Here is a 22,270-nt window from a genome sequence, read left to right as displayed (position 1 = left end):
CTCCACAGGATGGCGGTGTGAGCTGGCATCATCCTGAGCTGGCGACCTCCCGCCACCGGATGGCGGTGTGAGCTGGCATCATCTTGAGCTGGCGACCTCCCGCCACCGGATGGCGGTGTGAGCTGGCATCATCCTGAGCTGGCATCATCTTGAGCTGGCGACCTCCCGCCGCCGGATGGCGGTGTGAGCTGGCTGAGTGGCGCTGAGGGTGATGTCACAGAGGGGTTGGTGTGGGGGGCGGGGCGGAGGGTCGGGGGATGTTCACCGCGAGCCCGCAGCTGGAGAACGGCAGCAGCGGCGGCAGCAGCTCGAGCTCCTGAGGCCCCGGGCTCCGGGCGTCCCTCCCAACACCATTTCACACCGCAGTCCCCAGGTAAGGGACCCGGGGAACTGAGCCCCGCGGGGGAAGGAATGGGGAGGGGGTGTGTAGGGGTCAGGCTTCAGGAGGGATTAAGTGGAAGGGCATGTTGGGGTACATGAGGGGATGGGGTGGGGATGGGGTGCTGAGGCTGAGGCTGAGGCTGCACTTGGTGACAATAGGTCCCTGTAACCTCAACAGGGGCTTTACAAGAGAATGGTCCTGGATTAAAGAAGGAGAGAGAGTCTGTCTTTAAGGGGAGCCAAGGTGGGGGTGGGGTCTTATAAATGATTTCCTTTTTAAAAAATGTCAAAATGTTGCAGACCTTTAACCTGTTGGACTATAACCTGTGATTTTTAACTTTGCAGACTAGCTGATGGGTGCAATTATTAATTTACATCTTGGTTTTTAAAAAAAACACTTTTGTGTTCTTTTAATAGTTGCTTTTGCATTTGTGTTGCAAATTACATATCTGACCGTCCCTCGTTCAGGTCAGTCACTGCTTGTTTGGTACTGGAATTTCTCAGTCAGAACCCTGGATTGTAGATAAACGATGAATTTTGGTTTTGTCCTGAAATAAAAAGCATTGTGTTCTCAGTTGAGTGAATGGAAATGAAATGGTGTTTATGCTTGTGTTTGCAAAGTATAAGTAAGTGGTTAAGCTTTTATGTCCGGGCGTGAGGTTGAAAGCCCAGGGCATTCTGTTATTTATAAAATCCCTCTTGAATGTTACACATGAATCCTTTACATCGCATTTCTAAACAGTCCATTCTGCCTTGTCACTCTATACCTCTCCTCTTATCACCTCTGGTTGCGTTACTAATTAAATGGAGAACAGTTTTGAGCAGGAATATGGACTCTGAACTGTTGATGACATTTCAAAAATTGACGTCCACGTCTTGCACTTTGGTTTCTGAGTTTTTTTTATCTTGGGTGATAGTCCTTGTTTGGCTCAGTGTGGGGAATTGTGGCATGGTGTTTTATTAGAGATTTTGAGCTTAAAATTGAATCAGTCGTGGGCTATTGATTCATCGTTTTAATTCTGCCTCTGTGCTGATGGGAAATTGTGATAAATAGTATTTGTCTCAAATACTGTAGCTGGAGAACTGAGAATACAGATCTCCTCCTTTCCTCTCTTCAAGATGCTGAATCATCTCCTCCCTGAACTCCCCCAATCTCATTACATTCTAATACCTTTCTTAATGTGCTACCAGGTTGTGGTGACAGAAAATTTGATTATGAATAATATTACCAAATCCAGAGCCTTTCCTTCTAAACTTAAGTTTACATCAAGACCCTACTGCTTAGAGACCAGGACTGACAACCTCAGCAAATCATCTCAGGACCAGAGCCTCCGAGTCACAGCACAAACCCTGATTTTAATCAACCAGAAATTGTGGTTTTTGGGTGTTATCAGGGCAGGTTTAAGCTTGGCAGTGATGCTTATATAGTTGAATAGACTTTTGACTCAGTAGCGAAGAATGACTTTAAAGGTTGCCGGTTAACTCGAGGGAGCTGTAGAAATATATTTTACTCAGTCTGTTATCTATTGACATTGTTGGTGGAATTATCTCCCCTGACCTCAAGTAGCACGCTGTAATCTCATCTATTTTTAATTCAGTCATGTCCAGTGAAGTCTTGCTCAAATATTGAATCCTGCTGCTGTTTGTCAGATATCTTCTGGTACCTTATATGCACGCTGTTTAAAGCAATATATGATGATCAACATCTCTCACTCTTTCAACCTTTGTGTTGCAGTTTTGCTGATTCTGCAATCATTCATTTTTCTCTGCCTTTGTTTTCTTCCCTAGATCCCTGTTGTGAAGTGTCTGGCATTTATTCTTAAGAATTAAAATGTGCCCTCTTCAACTTTGTGTCTTCCATCTTGAAGCTGGCTAGTGCTGGCATTTAACCGTGTCTTTTTTCACAATGAAAGTAAATGAGTCAGGGTAATAAGTTCCTGGCGATCGATTGGGATTTTGAGCATTTGGAATGCTAAGGTTGAATCTCTGCCTCTGCTAGAGCACGTGGAGCTAAGAAGTCTTTATTGAGAAAAAGGTAAAGTCGTCATTGTCCTGCAGAACCATCGGGCTGTGCTCTCATTAGGAAGAGATGACTGGTGGTGGTTTGACCTGAGGGTCACCGCACCTCAGGCAAGGGCTGAGGCTGGGAAATCAGGACCTTTTATGGTGACCTGAGCCAGTGTGAGAATTGAACCCATGCTGTCGGTGTCACTCTGTGTTGCAAACCAGCTGTCCAGCCAACTGAGCTAAACCTCCATTTACAACATTCCAAATATATTTTCAAAGGAAGAAGTGGATGCTGAGGAAAAAGAAATGGTCGACAAGAGAGATTTCCCTGTCCAGTAACTTTTCCATGAGAATGGGATTGGACTTGTGGATGCTTACTTTGGGCTAAACCACCAAGGTGCTCAGTCAGGCACTCACCTGAACGGTAAATTGTGTACGACCTCAGAGCGTAACAGAATATGTGAAGCTGTAGTCTGGTAGAATGTGTGCCGTCAGGAAAGTAGCGGGAAAAAAACAGTGGTGGGAGAACTGGAGGAGTCTTTGTTGACTCCATCTATTCTACGCATTTCTCTATGCAGTCCATCCAGAAAAAAAAAGACTTTTTTTTTGTTGCTGTTTCAACTGGTCTAACATGGTGCTGGAAATGCATACAAACACCAGTATTGTGCACAGAGGAACTTCGATTATCTGGCATTCGGTTAACCGAGCAAATACTCCCTCCCGTGTCCTTCAGATAATCAAGCTCCCTCTGTAATTTAAACTTAGCGTTATTGGCTGCAAATGCTGAATTGGAAATAAATTAGGACATGTTTTGTAGCATGTTTGCAATGAAGCATGTTCCAAAATTTGAGCTAACACTAGTTAAATTCAAATTTGTAAATTAAAAGTTCTGTTTGCCCACATTCCAGCATTAAATCTGGAAACAGTGCAGTAAGTTTGCGCATTCTGGTTGGATATACTTTTCTCAGCTGTATGTTTAGTTTTTGTATACTATATCCTGGACATTTTTTGAAATAGGATCTGAGCTGTTACATGTCGTAGAGGAGGGTAATACAAGGCATTCCCAAGGTGAAAAGGGTAGGAGAGAGAGCAAAATTAATCAAGAACCGATTCTGATTCAGGCTAGGGCTTACAAAGTGTCTGCAGTTTATGAACAAGGGGAGATTGAAGGAAGTAAGAGTTCCCACGGTTTTTAGATCCTGTGAATTTTCTTTAGAAATATGCCAGTGTAGTCACACACACTCCTCTGAGTCTGGATTATGCTTGTCTGGGCACTTTCTCACTGATAATTAGATTACACACTCAGCATTTTTGTCTGTTCGTCCGGTCAGAATGTCTCATCCACTCTAAGCAATATGCTCTTATTTGTTCCAAATCAGATAACGTGCTGGCATAAAGGCTAGCTGGGGGTGGTGAGAGAAACAATTGACAGTGAGGGTATTGGCAGTGTTGGGGTTCCAAATCTGTGATCCATTACTGTGTTGGATCCAAACCAGATACTTGCATCCCATTCTGTTTCATGGAGCCCTGTTCTATTTACTGAACTTGATTTGAGGGCTTTAGATACCAGAATGAAACTTATTAGTGATTTGATTATGCCCTTCATGTTAGTGACACGAGTTGTCTGAATTCTGTCCGTACCCAGGAATTGATTTTTTTTCCAAGCAGCTGTAAGAGATGATTGTTCCTCATTGCCAGGAGATTTGCTTTTATTGAAGGGTTTGTCCTTCAGGGCAATTTCTGTCATTCATTAATTTCTCAGTACTGTGCTGAAAGCTTCGAGGGGATGCTATTTCAGCCTGTTGTGCAGTTCTGTGTCATCTTTATTGCCGTTGTTAAAGGAGTTCCGTGCAGCAGAATCTCGGGCAGCTGTTGTGTGCGCTTTTATTGTCATCGACCAAAGACGCAGTTTTGTGAGCTTAGGCAAGTCATCAGTGCACCTTCGGCCTCTTTTATCTGAGCTCCAAAATGAGGGGGAGAAAAGGGAGAGACAGCACCAGCATTTGTGATGCCAAAGAAGTCTGGGTTTTCAGAAGTGGCATACAGTTACAATTCAATAGGTTCGCTTTGAGAGTTCCGTGATAATACCTTCCTCACGTGCATTAAGCTCTGTGTTCTACTGTTTCTTTTCTACATCCTCTTTTTGGTTAGTAGAGTTACAGACCATCATATTCCTCTTTTTCACAACTAATCTTTGCTTTTTCACTTTGGGCGTTCTATCTCTGATTCTATGAAGGTGCAACAGTGTTGGGTTGGTCAATAAGGGGTCTGTCAGAGCACAGCCCATTGTCTTATTTGCTGTTTTCTGAACACTCTACTTCCTCTGGAGATCCTTGTGCTTCAGCATACTGCTAAAAGATTGTCCTTCATCTGTGAGCCTTAAAAATTAGAACTGATTATCGTAGCTCAGAGCACAGGATTCAAGCTTGCTCATGCCAATTATACTTGGAGTTCCAACCGAAGATTGTTTGATTTCAATCCAGTCTGGGAACTGCAGTGGTTTTTTCCTCCCTTACTTAGCGGCCGCAGCTGACATCACCCAGCTTTGGATAGATATTGGTGGGAGTGAGGCAAATCTGTCCTGGGACTTTCCGAACATAGAATATCTAACAATACAGCGCAGAGCAAGCCTGTTGGTCTTGCACCGACCTGTGAACTAATCTAAGCCCATCCCCCTTCATTATCTCATCATCATCCATGTGTATATCCAACGAATGCCCCTAATGTGGCTGAGTTAACTACATTGGCAGACAGGGCATTCCACGCCCTTAGCACTCCCTGAGTAAAGAACCTGTCTCTGACATTTGTCTTAAGTCTATTACCCTACAATTTGCAGCTACATCCCATGCCCTCCCCAAGCCAACATCATCATGCTAGGAAAAAGACTCACCGTGCACCCTTTCCAATCTCCTGATCATCTTGTATGTCTCTATTAAATCCCCTCCCAGCCGCCTTCTCTTCAATGAGAACAGACCCATATCCCTCAACCTTTCCTCAAAGACCTTTCCTCCAGACCAGACGACTTCCCGTCTAACCTCCCCTACAACCCCCCTACCCCCCCACCAAGGCTTCCACATCCCTCCTGCAATTGGGCGATCAGAACTGCACACAGAACGCCCAAGTTTTTCCTGAAATCTGATCAGTTAAGTGTTCTTGCTAAATTAATGGTTTCCAAGCTCTAATGTCTTGGGTCCTTATGAACATTGAGATTCCTCCAAGATCCTTTGACACATACAAGTAAACCCAAACAGATGTTGACTGAGTACCAATGAACTTCTTAAAGCAGGCTGCAGAAAAAGTCTGGTGTAACAGAATCTTGGGATACTGTTTCAGAAGTAATGTGCTGATAGCTTTAAACATAAACATTTGACAACAGTCATTCACTCAGGTAGTGCAGCTGATGGAGCAACCTGTACCTTTCAGTACATATTGTCTGGAGCTATGGAGAGTGATGCCAGAGGCTCCTTCATAGATCTGACAAGTGAAATCTTTCCTGTTGTCATGTGTTGGAGGGATTTGCAGGTTGATGCACAACCTGTTTGACCACATTATGAACACGCCTTCCTTGGCAATCACGTCCTGGGGTGTGACTTGAACTTGGAGCTCCTTGCCTGGGGGCAGGGACGCTACCCACCTCCGAGCCAAAGTCCATGTATCTTTGTTTTGAAACCAGTGCTGCAGACAAATGAAAAGCCCAGTAGTATATCATCGCTAGAGCTGGACAAAAGAAAATGTGTATGATAAATAAAATACAGTAAAAGATTTAACTCTGTTCCCTTGTGCATGTATTTTTTTTTGTGAGTGGTCTTTGAAAGCTAGCATCTTAATGCGTGTTATTGTGTTGCCTGTAATGAGATCTTGTGTCAGAGAGCTGAACATAATGTGAGTAATGGTCAGTTGGCTGAGTAACCTTACCCCAATAAGGGGAATTTAGATTTTCTGGCTGAAAGGGCAGAAGCTTGGAGCAGGGAAAATCGTTATTTTACTGTTTGAAATACTGAGAAATTATTGAAGACTGGGCATTGACCAAGCTTTTCACTGTGCCTAGGTACACATAACAATAAATGCAAGTCAATTCATTGATCACCTTAAAAACAGGAACAGCAGATATGCCTGTATTAATTTGTTTTTCAGGCTTAGTATTATGTAAAGAAAATAATAAATATTCAAAGGTAAAAAGTTATTACATTCCCTTTTGAATGTTTAAGTATCATGGCTTGTAAAACTGTGCTCATAGCTTTTTATAATTTTATTTGGAGGATTGCATTTCACGTACTTGAACATACTCAAAGTGGCGCAGTGAATTTGAGCAAGCTGGTTATTAGTATTAAGCACCCTTAACATTAAGCAACATTTGGCGCAGTTCAGTGACCCATCAGTGTTGCGATCTCCTTTGGTTGAGATCTCCACATGGTGACTGGAAATAGTTGGTAAAAGTGACTGAATATTCTCCTGTGATTAGCATACATACTGTCCTTTTCTGCCTCAGGTTTAACCTTGCAATAGAACATTACAGTGCAGTGCAGGCACTTTGCTCTTTGATGTGAACCCAATCTGAACCCCATCTAAACTACACTATTTGATTATCATCCATATATTTATTCAATAACCAAATGAACGCCCTTAAATTTGGTGACTCTACTATTGCAGGCAGGGTGATCCATGCCCTTACTACTCTGAGTAAAGAACCTACCTCTGACGTCTGTCCTGTGACTGACTCCTCAATTTAAAGCTATATCCCCTTGTGCTAGCCATCGCCATCCAAGGAAAAAGGCTATCGATGTCCACTCTATCTAGTACTCTGATCATCTTGTATGTCTCTATTAAGTCACCTCTCAACCTTCTTCTCTCTAATGAAAACAGCCTGAAGTCCCTCAGCCTTTCCTCATAAGACCTTCCCTCTGTACCAGGCAATGTCCTGGTAAGTCTCCTCTGCACCCTTTCCAATGCTTTCACATCCTTCCTGTAATGCGGCAACCAGAACTGCACGCCATACTTGAAATGCAGCCGTACCAGAGTATTTTACAATTGCAACATGATCTCGTGGCTCCAAAGCTCAATCCCTCTACCAATAAAAGCTAACCCACGTATGCTTTCTTAACAACTGTATTAACCTGTGTGGCAACTTTCAGAGATCTATGCATCTGGACACCACGATCTCTCTGCTCATCACACTACCAAGAATCTTACCATGAGCCCAGTACTCTTTATTCCTCTTACTCCTTCCAAACTGAATCACCTCACACTTTTCCACATTAAACTCCATTTGACACCTCTCAGCCCAGCTCTGCAGCTTATCTATGTCCCTCTGTATCCTGCAACATTGTTCTGCACTGTCCACAACTCCACAAATGTACTAACCCATCCTGCTACACCCTCATCAAACAGCAGTGGCCCCAAAACAGATCCTTGTGGTTCACAGCTTGTATCTGAACTCCAGGATGAACATTTCCCACCTTTCACCAATCTCTGTCTTCTTTCAGCTAGCCAATTTCTGATCCAAACTGGTAAATCATGCTCAATCCCATACCTCTGTATTTTCTGCAATGGCCTACTGTGGGGAACCTTATCAAATGCTTTACTGAAGTCCATATACACCACATCAACTGCTTTATCCTCAGCCACCTGTTTGGTCACCTTCTCAAAGAACTTAGTAAGGCTGGTGAGGCATGACCTACCCTTCACAAAACTATGTTGACTATCTCTAATCAAATTATTCCTTTCTCAATGATTATAAATCCTATCTCTTATAATCCTTTCCAACACCACACACTACCAGACCTGAAAAATGTGTTGCTGGAAAAGCGCAGCAGGTCAGGCAGCAGCAGGAGAATCGACGTTTCGGGCATAAGCCCTTCTTCAGGAAGAAGACTCCAAGCACAATTTCCCACTCCTGTCCTTGACTGGCCCTAATCTTACTCGCGTCATTCATTGGACTGGGAACTGAATATCTTATCTGCCCCATGGGTAGGGTGTCAGATTTGTTGCTTTTATAAAATAAATTCTGCTAGCCTGAGAATAGTTTAGATGTTCTGGTTTTCACCGTTTCCACCTTACTGCAAGTTAACAAAGTTTTACAGGAACCTGTGTGAAGCAGGAAAACTCGTAGAGGTGCACTCAAGTGATGGGGTTAAGATTTGTTGCAACAAAGAACTGTCTGTGTCAAAAATCTTCTCTTATTTTTCTCTTGGAACCTCATACTTGATACTTGATACTTCTTGATACTTGATACTTCTCAGTTTGGAGAAAGTGAGGATTGCAGATGCTGGAAATCAGAGTCGAGAGTGTGGTGCTGGAAAAGCACAGCAAGTCAGGCAGCAACAGAGGAGCAGGAGAATCGACGTTTCAGGCATAACTCCTTCATCAGGAATGGCTTATGCTCTCGAATACTTTTCAGTCTGCCAGAGTTATTAGTACCTATGTGTGAATTCTAGTCAAGCAACGTTCTTTTCTTCCTATTTTTATGGTATCATTGCACAAATTCCCAGATAAATGGGGTAACACAGGAATTCACTACTTTGGGAGAAAGACTAGAATCATGGAATCCCTGCAGTGCAGAAGCAGGTTCACACCAATTCGCCAGAGAGCACCCCACAAAGACCCATCCCGAGTCTGCACATGCACGGACGCTATGGGTAATTTAGCTTGGCCAATCCACCTAACCTGCACATCTTTGTACTGTGGGAGGAAACCAGAGCACCCGGGGGAATCTCACGCAGACACTGGGAAAATGTGCAAGCTTCACACAGACAGTCGCCTGAGGCTGGAATCGAACCTGGATCAATTGAAGTAATTCAGCTAACCACTTAGCTACTGTGCTGTCCTACTAGATCGCCACTGTAGTGCGCTATTTTATGATTTAATGTTGAAGACACAAAAAGGCTTCATTCATGTTTTAACACTTGATGTTTTGTCATGGTGTTTGTGAATGAACCTTATTGCACTGCATCCTAATCTTCTGGAGTTCTTATTGCTAGTCACTGTTCAATGAACACTTGTGATTTATTGACTAAAAATGTACTGTGAAATTTGGAACAATGTGCTACTATACAGAAGCTATGTCAATAGAAGGCTTTGACATGGTCAGTGATTCTGTGCAATAATTAAGTTGAAACATTTTGTCGTCAAAACTCCAACCTTTCGTTGACCTTTCTTCAATGTATTACAAAATTGCAGGGTGTCTTTAATTACAATACGTATCAGTTGAACACAAAAATCACCGATACACTGCGTTCCTTCCATCTGCAGGCTTCTTATTGTTCATTCTCAATGCTGTCCTTTTCCAACCCAACATCTTTTCAAAAGCCCTTTTGATTTCTTTGACTTTGAAAGCTATTGCTCCATCTCCAATTTTCACCAGATTTGAACCAATGTTACCTCGCAAATACCAATCTTCCCTGAAACTGCATGTTAGAATCCCTTCAGTCAGTTTTTCCATTTTTGCCACAGTAGTGAAATGGGTTTTTCAAATTCATGAATGGCAAACTATGTATCTCTGGGGGTAAACTGTCCCTTTTTGTCCTCTGGATCTGTCTAAATTACAGCTGTCGATAAGGTTGAATACACCATGCTGTTTCTCACACTATGTTGACCAGCCGGATGAGTTTCCAGTTTCTTTCATATCTGTCCAACTGTAGCTAAAGTTGTATAGTGTCTTCCCCTCTATATCCTTGCCTGTGATCCAGTCTTGGCTTTTGCTATTTCACGTTTGTACAGTGTGCTTAATGACATCATCTGAAAATATGTACGGTGAGGGTAGCATGTTGTTATCACCACCAACTCCAACCAACTATAAATGCTCCCCCTGAAAAGTCTTAGGATGATTTAAGTGAGCAGGGGCAGCAGTAGTGAAGGCGGCAAATGGTATGTCAGCTTTCATGGTAAGACAATTTGAGTACAAGTGAAAGGATGTCTTGCTGCAATTGTACAAGGCCTTGGTGAGACCGCTCCTGAAGTGTTGTGTGCAGTTTTGGTCCCCTTATCTGAGGAAGGATGAACTGCCAATGGTGGTGGTGAGGGAGGGTCCAATAAAGGTTTTCCACACTCGATCCCAGGAAGGCAGGACTGATATATTAAAAAAGACTGGATTGGTTAAGACTATATTGACTGGAGTTTAGAAAACTTCAGGTGCATTTCACAGGAACCTGGCAAATGCAATGCAGGAAGGGTTTCCCCATGATAGGGGAATCCAAAACCAGCAGTAACACATGTCTGCAGGAAGTTGGAGCAGCAGTTAGAGGCAGTGAGGAATTTACAGGAGCTAGGGGTGTGATGGGTGGCAGTTACAGGAAGGGAGAAAAGTCACAGTTACAGTCAGCTAGATGGGTTAACTCCGGGAAAGGTAGGAGAGGTAGGCAGGTAGTGCAGGAGTCTTCTGTGGCTTTTCCCATCTCAAACAAGTATGCTGTTTTGGAAAATGTAGGAGGTGATGGACATTCAGGAGAATGTAGCAAAACAACAAGGTTCTGGTACTGAGACAGACTCTAATGTAATGAGGGATATGTTATGTTCCAAGCGATCGATTATGATAGGGGACTGTCTAGTCAGAGGCACAGACAGATGTTTCTGCAGTCAGCAGCGAAAAATCAGAATGGCCTCCCTGGTGCCAGGATCAAGGATATCTCCGAGAGGGTGCAGAATGTTCTCAAAGGGGAGAAGGAGATTGTGAACATTGGTTCCAATGCCATAGGAAGGGAAAAGGATGAGATTCTGAAGGGAGAATGTAGAAAGTTAGGCAGGAATTTAAAAGGGAGGTCTTCGAGTAGTAGCACTGGGAGTATTCCAGATACTGAGTTAGTGAGGGTGAGAAATAGGAGAATAGAGCTGATGAATACATGACTGAGGAGCTGTATGGGAGAAGAATTCACATTTTTGGATCATTGGACTCTCTTCAGGGGCAGATGTGACCTGTACAAGAATGACGGATTGCGCTTACATTGGAAGGGGACGAATATACTGGCAGTGAGATTTGCTAGAGCTGATCAGGAGGATTTAAAGTAGTACAGTGGGGGGATGGGACCCAGGAGAGTGAGGAAAGAGATCAATCTGAGACTGGTACAGTTGGGAAAAGGATCTAGTCAAACAATCAGGGCAGACAGGAACAAAGCAGAGAACGAGGTAGGACTGATAAATCAAACTGTGTTTATTTCAATGCACACGGCCTAACAGGGAAGGCTGATGAACTTGGGGCATGGTTAGGAACATGGGACTGGGATATCCTAGCAATTACAGAGATGTGCCTCAGGGATGAGCAGGACCGGCAGATTAATGTCCCAGGATACAAGTGCTTTTGGAAGGACAGAAACTGGCAAGAGAGGAGGTGGAGTAGTTTTGATAAGGGATAGCATTCTGGCTGTGCTTAAGAAAGATATTCCTGGGAATACATCCAGGGGAGATATTTGGGTGGAACTGAGAAATAAGAAAGGGGCGATCACCTTATTGGGATTTTATTATATATTTCCCCTGCTCATCTGCAATAGTGAGTGGGAAATTGAGAAACAAATTTGTAAGGAGATTTCAGTTATTTGTAAGAATAATAGTGTTATAGTAGGAGATTTTAACTTTCCATACATAGACTGCATTACCATAGTGTTAAGGGTTTAGATGTTGAGAAATTTAATTGTGTACAAGAAAATGTTCTGTTTTCAGTATGTGGATGTACCTACTATAGAGAAGGTGCAAAACTTGACCTACTCTTAGGAAATCAGGCAAGGCAGGTTACTGATGTGTATTGGGGGAGCACTTTGGGTCATGACCATAACTCTATTGGTTTTAAAATACTGATAGAAAAGTATAGACTGGATGTAAAAGTTGAAGTTCTAAATTGAAGGAAGGCCAATTTTGATGGTATTAGGCAAGAACTTTCAAAAGTTGATTGCAGGTAAAGGCATGGCTGGAAAATGAGAAGCCTTCCAAAATGAGCTAACAAGAGCCCATGGACAGTATATTCCTGTTAGGGTGAAAGGAAAGGCTGGTAGGTATAGGGAATGCTGGATGACTAGAGAAATTGAGGTTTTGGTTAAGAAAAAGAAAGAAGCATATGTAAGCTCTAGACAGGAGAGATGGAGTGAATCCTTAGAGTATAAAGGCAGTAGAAGTATACTTAAGAAGGAAATCAGAAGGGCAAAAGGGAGACGTGAGATAGCTTTGGCAGCTACGGTTAAGGAGAATCAAGGGGTCTTTACAAATGCATTAAGAACAAAAGGGTATCTAGGGAGTGAATAAAACCCCTCAAAGATCAGCAAGGCAGCCTGTGTGTGGGTGTATTTTGTATCAGTGTTTGCTGTGGAGAGGGACTTAGAAGATATGGGATGTGGGGAAACATCTTGAAAAATGCCCACATTACAGAGGAGGTCTAATGTCTTAGTATGCATAAAGGTGGATAAATCTCCAGAACCTAATCAGGTGTGCCCTAGAACTCTGTAGGAAGCTAGGGAAGTGATTGCTAGGCCCCTTGCTAAGATACTTATATAATTGATACTCGCAAGTGAGGTGCCGGAAGACTGGAGGTTGGCTAACGTGGTGCCACTATTTAAGAAAGGTGGTAAGGAAAAGCCAGGGAACTATAGACTGGTGAGCCTGACATCGGTGGTGGGCAAGTTGTTGGAGGGAATCCTGAGGGACAGGATGTATATGCATTTACAAAGGCAAGGACTGATTCGGGATAGTCAACATGGCTTTGTGCGTGGGAAATCATGTCTCACTAACTTGATTGAGTGTTTTTGAAGAAGTGATGAAAAGAATTGATTAGGTCAGAGCAGTGGATGTGATCCATATGGACTTCAGTAAGGCATTCGACAAGGTTCGACATGGAACACTGGTTAACAAGGTTAGATCCCATGGAATACAGGAAGAACTAGCCATTTGGATAAAGAACTGATTTGAAGATAGAAGACAGAGAGTAGTGGTGGAGGGTTGCTTTTCAGACTGGAGGCCTGTGATCAATGGTGTGTCACAAGGATCGGTGCTGGGTCTGTTGCTTTTTGTCATTTATATAAATGATTTTGGATGTGAACACGGGAGGTATGATTAGTTAGTTTACAAATGGCATCAAAATTGGAGGTGTTGGACTGCCAAGAAGACCTCAAAGTACAACGGGATCTTGATCAGATGGGCCTATGGGCTGACAATGGCAGGTGGAGTTTAATTTAGGTAAACGTGAGGTGCTGCAGTTTGGAAAGGCAAATCAGAGCAGGACTTGTGCAATTAATGCTAAAGTCCTGGGGAGTGTTGCTGAACAGAGAGACCTTGGAGTGCAGGTTCAGAGTTCCTTGAAAGTGGAATTGCAGGTAGATAGGATAATGAAGAGGGCATTTGATATGCTTTCCTTTATTGGACAGAGTGTTGAGAATAGGTGTTGGGAGGTCATGTTGCGGCTATGTCAAACATTGATTAGCCCACTTTTGGAATATTTTGTGTAATACTGATCTCCCTCCTACTAGAAGGGTGTTGTAAAACCTGAAAGGGTTCAGAAAAAATTTAACTAATGTTGCCAGGGTAGGAGGATTTGAGCAATAGGGAGAGGCTGAATAGGTTGGGGCTGTTTTCCCTGGAGCGTCAGAGGTTGAGTAACCTTATAGAGGCTTATAAAATCATAGGGGCATGGTTTGGGTAAATACACAAGGTCTTTTCCCTTGAGTTGGGGAGTCCAGAACTAGAGGGCATTGGTTTAGGATGAGAGGGGAAAAATTTAAAAGGGGCCTAAGGGGCAACTTTTGAAGGTGGTGTATGTATGGAATGAGATGCCAGAGGAAGTGGTGGAGGCTGGTACAATTACAGCATTTAAAAGGCATCTGGATGGCTGTATACTTCCATTCTTATTTCTTATGGTCTTCTGGTCTTATATGAATTGGAAGGGTTTAGAGTGATATGGGCCAGGTACTAGCAAATGGGACTAGATTAATTTGGGATTTCTGGTTGGACGAGTTGGACCGAAGAGTCTGTTTCCATGCTGTACATCTCCATGACTCTGTCATTAAAGATATGGGGTAGGCTGTAGGACTTTGGGAGAAATTTCTTCACACACAGACTAGTGAGTCTGTGAAATTCTGTCACAGAAGTAGTTGAGGCAAAAACATTGAAGGTTTTGAAGAAGGAGTTAGATATGGACCTTTGGGCTGAGGGATCTCATGACATGGAGAGACACAGGAATAGAGTACTGAGTTAGATAATCAGCCATGGTAATGAATGGCAGAACAGATTGAAGGTATGAATAGCCTACTCCTATTTTCTGTTTATCTTGTTAAAGGTACTAGGTCAGTACAGGTTTTTGGGCAATACAGATAAACATGCTTTTTAACGTGGCTGTTTAGCCACTCAAAATTAAAACCAGTCAGTTTATTTGACTAAAACATGTATTTGTCATATATTTTCTACTTTAGTTACTTATCTAATTATCAGGGAGTTTTAGATTCAAGTTGCACTAAATTCTGGTACTGGCTCCTGTTTTGCAGCTTTTATTTCCCCTGTGATAGATGAATGCAGGAATTCAGGTGACTTGAACAATTGATGGCATCGGGTTGTTCTGTTTAATTATTTGGATGACTGACATTTATGGAAACTCATCATTTGGCTAAAGTGTCTCTGAGGAATCCTACAGAAAAATCCACATGACCTTTTCTGACTAGAAAATGCATCTTTACAGTAGAGAATGCCCTGGTCAAGTTCAGAGGAGGTAGTTTTGCAAGAATACAGTGTGCAGGAAAAGGTGCTGCTGCAATTTAGCAATCACTTACAATTCAGAAAATTGTTTTTACTGTAAGAACCTCTCTCCCCATTAGCTTGTCAGGTTGTCCAGAGCTGGTTAATGGTATGTTCACTATAAGCTTACATTTTTGAAGAAAGAATAAAGCTTCTGTTTTATTCACCAGAGCGCCAGCTTTTGCCATAACTGCCCCAGATGTCCTTGGTATTTTCCAACCAATACTTGGTGGTTGCAAAGTCATAATATTGTACTTGGCACCTATCGTCAAATCTTCCCAGTTTCACCTTTCTTCATGATGAGCAGACCTAACTGAGTAAACAGGAAAATCTGCCAACCAATTTCTTTTTATCTCTGTCAGAGGTGCTGCCAGAGACAATGGCGACTGTCTGTCTGTAATCCATTCCATTAAAGGTTGTTGGGTGATAATGCAAAACTGAGCCTCAGTCTCAGCAGATGTTCAAGTTTCCTTTTCTACCCTATTGATTTGGATTTTATTTAAAAAAAAACAGGATTTGCCCACGTATTTTTAATTTTTAACTTCACCAGAGTTGATAAAGACATTGTCGATTGGTTACCTGATCCTTGAGGTTCCACAATTCTTTGCAAGGCCAAAGTAAACTTTACATTTTCCCCATGAGCAAACTGGCAGCAGTTGAAAGAAACAATCTCCAAATCATATTGTGTGTATGTTGTGACGACACAAGGACCAGTTAAGGTTAAGTGACGCTGAGAGTTCCAGGGTTTACGTATAGTTTGCAGTCTCTTTGGAAGTCTGTTGGATAAGTAAGTAATCTAATCTAGTAATCTAATCTAACCTATATTTGGAATTGAGACCACCAATGCTAGACATGTCAGCAAGTCAGTTAGTCAGTCTAGGAATGGTATTTTCCGAAGTTGCTGAAGGAAGGAGTTGTTCAAGGAGAATTGCTGGTTTTTGGAATTGATATCCGAGACGATTACCACGTAACTGTTTCCCAGCCGTACCCCTTCATAGGTTCCAACGCTGTTATCCTACAGAAAACTAAAATTGTTCTCATCCACTATGCATGTATTTCCAGGTGACTCGTTCTAGAGTCACCTGGAATTTTCTAGAATCTCCCATCTGCTATCTCTCTCTCGGGTTTGCAGTGTCCATTTCTGTGGAATTACTTTACTTTTGTTTCAATTAATACTGCTTCCTTTTGGTTTATTCTGATTTATCACTAACAATTATTTCAGTCTTTTGAATTACTAGACGCATAAGCCATCACTAGCGCAAATAACTTGGGATGACACGACACAAATATTCACACTTTTGAATGACATATGGTTCGAGTACAATAATTTACATAAAAAGCTAATGCATGTGGAAATGTCAAATGCTTTAATCGCTTAAAAGCTGCCACAACAAGTCACTTGTCGTGATTATAACAGTACATTCTTCATTTTTATTTATTTTGTAAAGTATAAAAATAGCACCTAGTACATTCAGGATTCTGGCATGTTCAGTCACGTCCATGTTCAGTGTGGGTAGATAATGGAAAATGTTCCTAGCAGTGTATGTTGAAACATTCTAAAACTACGTGCCAAACACACCATCCCTCCCTTTCCCTTTTAACCTTTATTTGGCAACACCCTGGTCCACTCCTCATTCACCCCTTCACTTTTCATGCGATCACAGGGGGAGGCAGTAAAGACAAAGTGTGCACTGCATCTGACCCACTTCCCACCAATCAGGACCACAAGTCCTTTCGAAAATTAATCAACAAATTACTCATGCCACCTTTAAGATGTTACACTGTATTACTCAAATTGCTCATGATGCAATCTTTCCTGTGTTTGGGAGATCAAGCACTAATTTGGTCGCTACTTTGTGGAACATGTCTATTCCACACTAAAATGTGACCCTGAACTTCTGCTTGCCTGATCATTTCAATTCTGCTTCACTGCTCTGATATTGCTGTCCCTGATGTCCTACATTATTCCAATAAAGCTCGAGAGACAGCACTTCACAGCCTTCTGGACTCAACGTTGACTTTAATAATTTCAGGTCATAACCTCTGACTCCAGAGGTGGCTGGGTGGCTCAGTGGTTAGCACTGCTGCCTCAAAGCACCAGGGTCCCAGGTTTATTTCCAGCCTCAGATGACTGTCTGTGTGGAGTTTGCACATTCTCCCTGTGTCTGCTCCGGTTTCCTCCCACAGTGTGGGCGGCACGGTGGCACAGTGGTTAGCACTGCTGCCTCACAGCGCCTGAGACCCGGGTTCAATTCCCGACTCAGGCGACTGACTGACTGACTGACTGACTGTGTGGAGTTTGCACGTTCTCCCCGTGTCTGTGTGGGTTTCCTCCGGGTGCTCTGGTTTCCTCCCACAGTCCAAAGATGTGCGGGTCATGTGAATTGGCCATGCTAAATTGCCCGTAGTGTTAGGTAAGGGGTAAATGTAGGGGTATGGGTGGGTTGCGCTTCGGCGGGTTGGTGTGGACTTGTTGGGCCGAAGGGCCTGTTTCCACACTGTAAGTAATCTAGTCTAATCTAATCTAGTCCAAAAGATTTGCAGGTCAGGTGAATTGACAATGCTAAATTGCCCTTAGTGTTAGGTGCATAAGTCAGAGGGAAATGGGTCTGGGTGAGTTGCTGTTCGGAGGGTTGGTGTGGACTGGTTGGGCAGAAGGACCTGTGTCCACACTGTAGGGGTATCTAATCTGATCTAATCCAGTTTTTCAGACAGCAGTTGTTTATAATGGTCATATTAATCTTTGGTGTTGGTGACAAGAAACTTTTACACAAGCAACTGAAGTGAAAGCAGAAAGCCATCAGCCATAGATAAATGAGGAGAGGACCTACTCTTAGACAGCTTATTTCTATGCTCTTCCCATTTACACCAGCTCTTGACCTATTATTTGATATTTCTAAGTTGTTCTGGGGTGGGTGCAGGAAAATACAGACATTGTGGGGTTTGTATGTCTGTTCATAGGATGTGAACAGTGTTGGCTGGGCCAGCATTTATTGCTCATCCCTACTTGGGGTCAGTGTTTTGAGGAGGGGTTTAAAAGCAAAAGGGTGAAAGTTTAGATTTTTTAGGAAATCCATCAACCTGATGAAGTATTCTCTTCAACTGGTTGTAAGGAGTGCTATCTGTCAGGAAGCATTTATGTATAGTTTCCAAGCTATCCCAGCTAAGTTAAATTTTAATGGTTTCTTTACAGCAGTATGTTTCAGTTTTTGCAAAATCATTCGCTTTGTTTTTTTTTCTAGTGCTAAATCGCCCATTGCGTACAGGGACATGCAGGTTTAGTGGATTGGCCATGGTAAATGCAGGGTGACAAGTATAGGGTGGGTTTGGAAGGGGATGTTGTTCGGATGGTTGGTGTGGACTCGATGGGCTGAATGGCTGCTTCTACAGTGTAGGAATTCTATTCAATGAAGCGACATAGGTCTGGAGTCACAAATAGGCCAGACCAGGTATGGACAGCAGGTTTCCTTTCTTAAAAGACATCAGTGAACCAGATGGATTTGTAACACCAATTGAGGGTTGTTTCATGGCTGCTCCTGGGTTGACTTATTAGTGATTTTAAATTTCACCATCTGCTATGGTAAGATTTGAACCCATGCTCCCAGAACATTAAGCTGGGGAATTAACACTATTCCCCATCTCCCCGTTTGCTAATGAAAGTAAATTGTGTAAATTCACAGTCAATAAAGCATCTTAATAGCCACTGAGTGGGACACAATTGAATTCTGAAATTATTGCTGTGATCATTTTATTCGTATACGTGTGTCCATTCTTCATCAAGTTTAATGAAAAGCCTTGCAGATGAACTTATACCCAAATTTGTACCATATATGGTTGAATCTATACCCTAATTTTGTTTAATGTGCAAGTTTTGCTGTTTACACAAAATAGATTTCAAGTTTAGCTGTACAACCTTCCTGACCTCGAAGAAAAATTCTGTACTCTGAGTTTGACCTGTTTGCATCAATCGCTGATTTCCCAGGCAGCGGGTGTTTGAACAGCTGAAGCATGCTCATATTTATTCTGAGACATTTTTTTGTATGGTGGAGCATAGCATGCTGATCTTAAAGAATGCATTGGATCGAGCATGTTTAAAGTAAAATTTTTACTAATGTTTATGGAAACTGCTAAAATAAGGACTTTTCAAAAAAGCCTTTGTTTTGTCCCTATGAATTCTATTGATATTTGTCTGCATAAAAGAACTCCCTAACTAGGCACTGGTTGTTTTGACATGCCTTGCCTTCCATTATTCAGATTCAAATGCAGTCTTTCTTTCATCCTAGCAAATTTCTTGCACAGCATTTTTTTGGATCAGGGTGGTTACCTCTAACCTCATTTCCTGCCTGGATCCCTTCCTTAAAGCATTCCCCATGGCTGTAAGACTTTGCATAAGAGTTATTCAGCAGGTCGGAGCGTGGCAAATATTCTCTTCTGAGGCACAGGAAGTTCAAAATTTTAGTTTAAGAAATTAAGTTAAACTTGTAGTGCAGATATAGCAGATAATACAGACCACAGTGTATAGGTGGTGGATGGCCAATGACAAAGGTAGTGATGAACTACTTGCTGAAGTTGCATTCGTCCAAACAAGTGGGTATTATTCCTTTGCATTCCTGACTTGTGGATGTTGGAAAGTGTTTGAGAGTTAGAAGGCTGTATTAATGTTTTAATAATTGATGTATATTATTAACAATCCAGTCATCCGCACTTCTTCCAAGCTGCAAATATAGATTTCTGAGGACATATAATCTGAGGAAATCTATGTAGAGCCTGGCAAAATGTAAAAATTTCTGAAAATTTACAAAAGGTGCAGTAGCTTTAACTAATGCACTAAAAATACATCAGACCCACAATAAGGAAGCCAGAGCAGACTAAATCCTTTTGGATGTGGAGGAATTTCTTCTCTTGCAAGAACACAGGTTTTTGGAATTAGATTAGATTCCCTAAAGTGTGGAAACAGGCCTTTCGACCCAACAAGTCCACACCGACCCTCCAAAGAGTAACCCACCCAGACCCATTCCCCTACTCATGCACCTATCACTGTGGGCAATTTAACTTGGGCCAATCCACCTAACCTGCACATCTTTGGATTATGGGAGGAAACCAGAGCACCCAGAGGAAACGCATGCAGACATGGCGAGAATGTGCAAACTCCACACAGACAGATGCCCGAGGCTGGAATTGAATCCGGGTCTCTGGCGCTGTGAAGCAGCAGTGCTAACCACTGAGCTATCATGCCGCCCAGAGAGAGCAGTGGAGTCGAGGTCATTAAATTTAATTGAGGCTGAATTATATTTTTGCTTAACATGGGAGTTGAGGGTTATGTGGGCCGTCTGTGAAGTGGGAATGAGGTCATATCAGATCAGTCATGACCTTATTGAATGACCGAGCAAAGTTTCCTAGATACATGTTTGGTCAGTGCAGAATATTTAGCTTCGAGCCTACTCTTATATGGATTGCCCAGTTATGCTTCTATTCAGTGATGGCCCCCAGATTATTGATGGTGTTGTATTTGATGATTCTAAGGGCATTAAGTGTCACGGGGAGGTGATTCGATGTTTTGTTGTTGGCGATGGTCATTGCTTGCCTCTTTATGAATGGTTTTTGCCCCTTACCAGTCCCATTCTCCCCTCAGTCGAAGCAAAATGCTCAGACACACAGTAGGTTTGCCACCTCCAACTTCATTCTGGGTCCTGGAGGGAGAGAGAATGATCACCCATATGCACAGGGAAAGGGTTCTCAGTCTTCTCTCTAACAGCAATTTCTAAATGAATACATAATTCATTTTACAGGGAGGAGCATCCAGATAAGGCAGCATTCATATTGATTGGATGACCGTCGCAACAGCGAGCATCAACAGTAAAGATTAGGCCTCTGCTGTTACACAATAAATGTTCTTAACCTTAACTTCATAATGAATACTTTTCACCTTGTTAACCTGATCTTACATACTGAATGCTTCCAATATTATTAACTGGCTCTACATAATGAATACTTTTCCACTTTGTTAACCCATTACCCTTTGCCTTCAGCACCCCATTGTTCACTAAGTTCTTATCTGAGTCGTGCTCAGCTGAAACTCGTTTCTCAAAACCTAACTCTTTCTCTACCTGCTTATATCCTATATACTTTCTCAGTTGAAATGCTGTCCACGTTTGACTGTGACTGGATTCTTTCAGTATCTGATGAGCTGTATATTGTATGCAATCATTGGTGTGTATTCCCATTCTGACCTTGTCATTGGAGGATGGATCACTGATGAAGTAACTGGTTCTTTGTCTGAGGACACTCCCCTGAGTAATGCTTACAGTGATGACCTGGAACTGAGCTGATTGGCCTCCAATCACCATAACCAACATCTCTGCTGGAATTGACTAGCCAATGAATAGGTTGCCCCCAATTGACTTCTGTTGTATCTGAATCTTGTCTAATCCTTTCTTTAGATGCTGATGCCAGCATAACAATAGTTACTGCCTTTGTTGCAAGAGGTACTGAAGCGTGAGATTTGGGAAAAGGATTCTTCAGCTCTGTTAGGCTTGTATCATCTTCGGTGCACCAGTGGTGACAGTTTGATGTGTTCTTGTTTTTTCTAATCTCCGGCTGTTTGGCAGACAGAAAGCAAAGATATTGATGAAAGAAATCATTAACATGTGAAGGGCTATTCTCTCAGGTGTTTTGTTTATTGTCACCTGTCCCTTGTTGCCACATCTGTCCAGGTGATATGGTCTCTCAGGCTTTTATTAGGGCTAATTCATAAAATGATTCACAAGCACAGACCAGCTAACTAACCTCAATTTTTCTTGACAGAATCAGTAACTAATGCAAGTTAATGCTGTCAACCACAATATATCTTCTGTGGCTACTTTATTGACCCACTTTAAAGAGCTACTTAAATTGGGTAAACAGAAATTGCTTTCCATCTGCCTTTGCAATCCAACTTTTGAAAGCGTAGCTGGCTTTCCCTGTCTTTTCTAACCTGATTTGGGTACTGTGACAGATTATGGTGGTAAGCCTGTACTTAATGCTTTCAAGGAAAATAGTGAGTGGAATAGATGAGCGAACAGTGGTTAATCTCAGATTATAAACTACTTCAGTTGTCACTGCATCAGGATGCAATTTAGCATCATAATTTTGTGTATTAGAATTCAATGTCTGGTGTTTCGGTGCAGGATCAATGCACTTCTAA

The 22,270-nt window shown here is 42.3% G+C and overlaps 1 protein-coding gene across 1 annotated transcript in view; it reads left to right on the top strand.

Annotated features, from left to right (window-relative positions):
• Positions 1 to 258: 258 nt before the first annotated feature.
• LOC132830896 (ORM1-like protein 3) overlaps positions 259 to 22,270 on the top strand; it is a 44,938-nt gene continuing 22,926 nt past the window's right edge. Inside the window, exon 1 of the mRNA XM_060848824.1 lies at positions 259 to 373. The gene's annotated coding sequence lies outside the window, so the exon portion shown is untranslated. The remainder of the gene's footprint in view (positions 374 to 22,270) is intronic.

The sequence above is a fragment of the Hemiscyllium ocellatum genome, chromosome 32 (genome assembly GCF_020745735.1).
Source record: "Hemiscyllium ocellatum isolate sHemOce1 chromosome 32, sHemOce1.pat.X.cur, whole genome shotgun sequence".
Lineage (NCBI taxonomy): Eukaryota > Metazoa > Chordata > Chondrichthyes > Orectolobiformes > Hemiscylliidae > Hemiscyllium > Hemiscyllium ocellatum.
Note: the sequence above shows the minus strand (reverse complement) of the source record. Positions and strands in the feature narration are given on the sequence as shown.